This window comes from Dipodomys spectabilis, unplaced genomic scaffold, assembly GCF_019054845.1.
Source record: "Dipodomys spectabilis isolate Male_0828 unplaced genomic scaffold, ASM1905484v1 ptg000127l, whole genome shotgun sequence".
NCBI classification, from domain to species: domain Eukaryota; kingdom Metazoa; phylum Chordata; class Mammalia; order Rodentia; family Heteromyidae; genus Dipodomys; species Dipodomys spectabilis.
In genome coordinates, this window is record NW_024870804.1 from 2,843,683 (window position 1) to 2,849,558 (window position 5,876).

Sequence of the window (5,876 nt, forward strand, 5' to 3'; positions counted from 1 at the left end):
GAAGGGAACACTTGGTCCCTAAATACTTCTCAGAGCCAGAGTTCCATCAGCTCCTCAAAGCTTTTTGAAGTTATAAATATAGATGGAACTTTCCGAGAGATTTGCTGGATAAGGGTTTTTGTCCTAAGCAGATGATTTTGGTTGGTCTTGGCTCCTTTTCACTGTCTCCCTGTTCCATGAATCCATTGTTTCTTTGCACTTTGTGGTTTTGACTGGAACCTTCCAGAACCACTTAAGACGAGGGGGCGGGGGGGCAGGGAAGCCAACATCCAGCACGCACTGGAAAACTCTTTAGTCTAATTTTTCTTAGGGTCACCAATGAATCAGATTGAGGCTATTATTAACATTGGAGTGGTACATTTACTTATTTTGTTATTTTTAGGGCAGTTTTCTGACTCTCAAGACATAATGTAGCAATTATGGAAAAGGTAGAAGTTGTTTTTCTTTTAAGGCAAGCAGTTTAGTGAAAACCAATTCTGTAAATCCCGTTTTGGATTTTGGAAACATCATCTTATAGAATGCATAGCTTTTCCAACAATCAATCCGTAAATCAGTTACCCAGAAATGTTTGTTTGGTTTTTTTCCTTGTGTGGCTTAAACTCAGGGCCTTGTGTTCATGTTTGGCTTTTTCACTTAAGGCTGGCACTCTACCACTTGAACCACACCTCCACTTCCATTTTCTTTTTTTGCTGGTACATTGGAGAGAAGAATCGCCCGGACTTTTCCATTTGGGCTGGCTTCGAACTTTGATGGTCAGATCTCAGCCTCCTAAGTAGTTAGGATTACAGGTGTGAGCCATCAGCCATAGGTAGAAAATCTTTCTTGAGTGCCTTTTATGCTCTAAGGCAGGGCTGGGGTTGGTAACGAACAAGAAAATAAAAGCTCCAAACTAGAAAAACGTCCTGCTGACCCCGAGGGGGACCAATTCAATTAGTGATCAAAGGTTTTGCTCCTTGGGGACAAAGGTAAAACCATGAATGTGGACATGGTAGGAACAGGGAGGCGAATGAGCTCTTGAGTGACAGGCAAGGCCTGTTGAAAATATGCAAGGGTGAAATGGCCTATTTCCTCCGCCACAGGTGATGGAAGGTGACCACGCCCATCCACCCACCCAGCCGCCCACCTGCCTTCTACTTCAGACTGTTCCATTATACTTAAAAGCTCAGCCATTTCAGGAACAATGGACATATAATAAATCACACGTATTTTTCAGCGTGCAATTTGATAAGTCTTGCCATTTGTCTAGCCCAGGAAGGTCACAGCCCCAATTAAGATATGGACATGTCCATCACCCTTCCAATTTTTCTTTCGGCCCTTTTATAATTCTTTGCACCCACCTTCCCAGACAACCACTGGTCTGCCTTTTACAAGTACAGTATTCACTTGCATCCCCAATGTTTTTACAGAAAGGAAATAATACAATCGTACTGTTTTTTACCTGCTCTCCTTTGCTTAGCGTAATTATTTTTAGATATATCCACTTGGGAGCATGGATTAATATTTTATTGTTTTTTAAAAAATTGTTGAGTAGTATTGCATTATGTGAACACACAAGTCAGGTTATCTGTTTATTTTATATTATTTTATTTTATTTTATTTTTGGGTCCGGTTGTGGGGCCTGAACTCTGGGCCTGGGCGCTGTCCCTCAGCTCTTCAGCTCAAGGCTAGCACTCTACCACTTGAGCCACAGCACCACTTCTGGCTTTTTTCATTTTGCGTATGTGGTGCTGAGGAATCGAACCCAGGGCCTCATGCATGCAAGGCAAGCGCTCTACCACTGAGCCACCTTCCCAGCCCAGGTTATCTGTTTAGTGGAGGTGACTTATAGGTTGCTCTGAAAATCCACGGACAGATGTCCACATGGACATAATGTTTTCATTTATTCTTGAGTGAACATCTACGAATAGACGTGTGTGTGTGTGTGTGTGTGTGTGTGTGTGTGTCCTGAGGCATGAACTAAGGGCCTAGGCACTGTCCCTGAGCATTTTTTTTGCTCAAGGCTATCACCTGGGCCACAGCTCCACTTCTGGCTTTTTGCCAGTTCATTAAAGAGTCTCACAGACTTTCCTGCCCAGCTGGCTTTGAGCCTCAATCCTCAGACCTCAGCCTCCCGAGTAGCTAGGGTTACAGGTAAGAGAGCCACCAGCACTTGGCTTGTTTGTTGTTTTGTTTTTTTCTCCCTCCAAAGGTAGTGGTGTCTACTACAGATCCTTCATGTTTCTTTTTCTTTTTTTTAGGGGGGGGGGTCTGGTCGTGGGGCCTGAACTCTGAGCTTGGGTGCTGTCCCTCAGCTCTTCAGCTCAAGGCTAGCACTCTACCACTTGAGTCACAACGCCACTTCTGGCTTTTTTATTTTTGCTTATGTGGTGCCCAGGGCCTCAGGCATGCAAGGAAAGTGCTCTATCACTGAGCCACCTTCCCAGCCCCTCCTTCATGTTTCTATATATATTTTAGAATCAGTTTGTCAGATTCCACAAGAAAGCTTCCTGTGCAGCTAGGATTGCAGTGAGCAATTCTGAGGCAGCTGCAGGCCGCAGCTTTATGCTTCTCTTTGTTACTTGAGTGTCTCCTTGGAAGGCCACAGCATGGAGACCAGCCTTCCTCAGTGGGAGTAGTGAGCTCTCCAGAAGGGAGCCACAGCCTTTCAGTAACCTAAGCCCAGAAGCGACACTTCCTCACCTCTGCTGCATTCTGATGTCCATCCTCAGTGGGAGAGGAAGTAGCAATGGCTACTTCCTGCCGGCAGCCATCTTGGCAGCTGCTTTCCAACATGGCTGCCTCCCATGATGCTCTCCTTGCAGTATGTGCCATGGACACTTGCTCAGCCCTGGGATTCAGAGTGTCTCAGTTCAAATCCCAGCCTTACCACTCATTCTGTGAATGCTGACTTACCTCTAATTGGTATCAAAAGCTTCCTAACCCAGAGAATTTATTACAGGGATTTTGTTTCACCAAGCGCCTAGCTGGCTCTGAAAAAGGTTAGTGATAATTAATGTCATCTTAAGAAATGATTGCCGAACGGACCACAGGAACATAGGTAAGAGGTTGACCACAGAAGAAACAGACTAAAAGAGAAGATAGAAATAGAAGAAAAATGACTGGAAATATGCCCTGCGTCTGTCCTTCTGACGCAAGGTCAAGTTTCCCGGGTATTATTTTTTCTTCTTTTACTACAAATTAGTTTAATATTTCCCTTCTAGGATCCTCACAACTCTGCGCCATCCTTCAAACCAGGTAGTTTCTCATTATCGTGCTTGGATCCTGTCCTTTGCTACAGTTGATTGTTTTAACCTTTGCCATATATCAAGCCAGAGTTCTCCCAACATTTGCTCCAGTCTCCGTTCTATGGCTCAGTATCTGCATGTTTTTGAGAATGGCCTATAGTGCCAGGTGGCTGGTGCTACCTCCATTTCTGCACATCTGGTCTCAGTCCATCCTGCTTCAGGGGCCCTTTACTGTTGGATTTTTAAAATACCATAGAAAGTTATCTGTTTATATCTACGTGTGCAACTTTTCCTTCTTTTCTCTTCTCTTGTCATTGGTGCATGGGAGAAAAAAAAATCCCAATAATTTGGAAAATGTATCGAGCCCTCACCATGCATTAGAGAGACCAAGTCTAAGCTCCTTCAATGGATGGTCTCACTGGTACCAGTAACTCTTACCCATTAGCACTGGTACTATCATCCTTATCTACATGTGTGGGAAGTTAGGTTCAGATCTATGAGGTAGATTTAAGAGTGGGGATTTGAATCCATGTTATCCTGGACTCAAAGTTTCAGCATTTGTTTATTTTATTGAGAAGTAGTTTAGGCCGCTGTTCAGTCTGCTCCATCCCCTTCCATTTAGCCAGCAGCCTAGAGAGGGATATCTCTACCCCCACTCCAACCTCTCCCTCCACTGGTTCCGCCAAAAGACCCAGAGGCCACTTTCCAGGACACTCTCCTGCTGCTCCCATGTTTGGCATGTCAGACTGCTGTCTCGACAATCTATTTTGGATTCTTTCCTGCTTGGTAAATTTCTTAGTTTACCAGTTCTCAAGAATGACTCAAGTGTCTCCTAGACTTGTTCTTCTCACCCCATTGCAGCATTTTGAATGGTTGGGTGTGTTTGTAGTCTTGGGGCTTGAGCTCAGGGCTGGGCATTGTCTTTGAGCTATTTTGCTCATGGCTGGTGGTGCTCTACCTCTTGAGCCACACTTCCACTTCTGGCTTTTTTGGGGATAATTCATTGGAGATAGTCTCACAGACTTTCCTACTGGGCTAGCTTTAAACCATGATCCTCAGATCTTAGTCTCTGGAGTAGCTAGGATTGCAGATGTGAGCCACTGGGCCTGGCTGTTTTCTTTTCTTTTTATTTCTTTTTTCCTTTTACTGAGGTACAGTATTGGTTCCTCTTGTCGACTTCACATTCTCCCTGGGTGATCTCAAAAAAGCACCACTCCACAAGGGATCTCTCTGTTTATTTATGACCCTCTTCATTCACTTGAAACTTCTGACCTGTATTTCCAGCCACTTGGGTGCTCCAAAAATACCTTCTAAATCAACTTGACTAAAGTCCATGTTGCACTTCCTCATGGTCTCTTCTCTGCCATGTTCCTAGCCAAGAGGTGAAGCCTCTTGGACCTCAGTTAACAGTACTGCCCATTTTTTCAAAGCAATACAAATAATTCCCCTGGGAAGAACCTGTCCCAGCTCACTTTCTCATTGGACCATAATGATGATTTTCTTTCTTTCTTTTTGTTGATTGTGGGACTTAAACTCAGGGCCTGGGCACGGTTCCTGAACTTTTTCACTCAAGGTTACCACTTTGAGCCACAGCTCCATTTCCGGTTTTCTGGTGGTCAATTGGAGACAAGAGTCTCATGGACTTTCCTTCCTGGGTGGCTTCAAATCATGATCCTTCAATCTCAGCCTCTTGAGTAACAAGGATTACAGGTGTGAACCATTGGCACCTAGCCTTGGTGGTAATTTTCTAAGTCTGTCTGTCTTCAAGTATTTCTAACTACTGTTTCCACAGAAATATGCCTACTTAGGCTATTGTTCAGCTTTGATTAGTTTTGACAAAGCATACTTGGTAAACCCCATGTTTATTGAGTTAGCACTTCCTGACCCTCTCATATTGCCCAATGAGTTTTTCTATTTATTTAAATGCAGTCAAAAATTCAATGTATATCCTACAAAATTAAGAAAAGTGACAAAAGGGCTGGGTTGGGAGATTTGGGTAAGAATGTTGAAAGAAGCTGGGAGCCAGTGGCTCACGCCTGTGATTCTAGCTACGCAGGAGGCTGAGATCTGAGGATTGTGGTTTGAAGCCAGCCAGGGCAGGAAAGTCCATCAGACTATTACCTCCAATTAAACACAGAAAAAGCTGGAACTGGAGCTGTGGCTCAAGTGGTAGAGTGTTAGCCTTGAGCAAAAGGAGCGTAGGGACAGTGCCCAGGCCCAGAATTCAAGCCCTATGACCGGCAAAACAAAACAAAACAAGAAAAGAAAGAAAGAAAGAAAATGTATGCATTGTATTCATAAATTGCTTTGTTGAATGGCAACTCAATTTTAATATAAGAAACATATAAAGCCGGTGCCGGTGGCTCACACCTGTAATCCTAGCTACTCAGGAGGCTGAGATCTGAGGATATGGTTCAAAGCCAGCCCTGGCAGGAAAGTCCGTGAGACTCTTATCTCCAATAAACCACTAGGAAAACAGAAGAGGGGCTGGGAAGGTAGCTCAGCGATATAATGCATGCCTTGCAAGCATGAGGCCCTGGGTTCCATTCCTCGGCACCACATAAACAGAAAAGGCTGGAAGTGGCGTTGTGGCTCCAGTGGTAGAGCGCTCGCCTTGAGCTGAAGAGCTGAGGGACAGCGCCCAGACCCAGA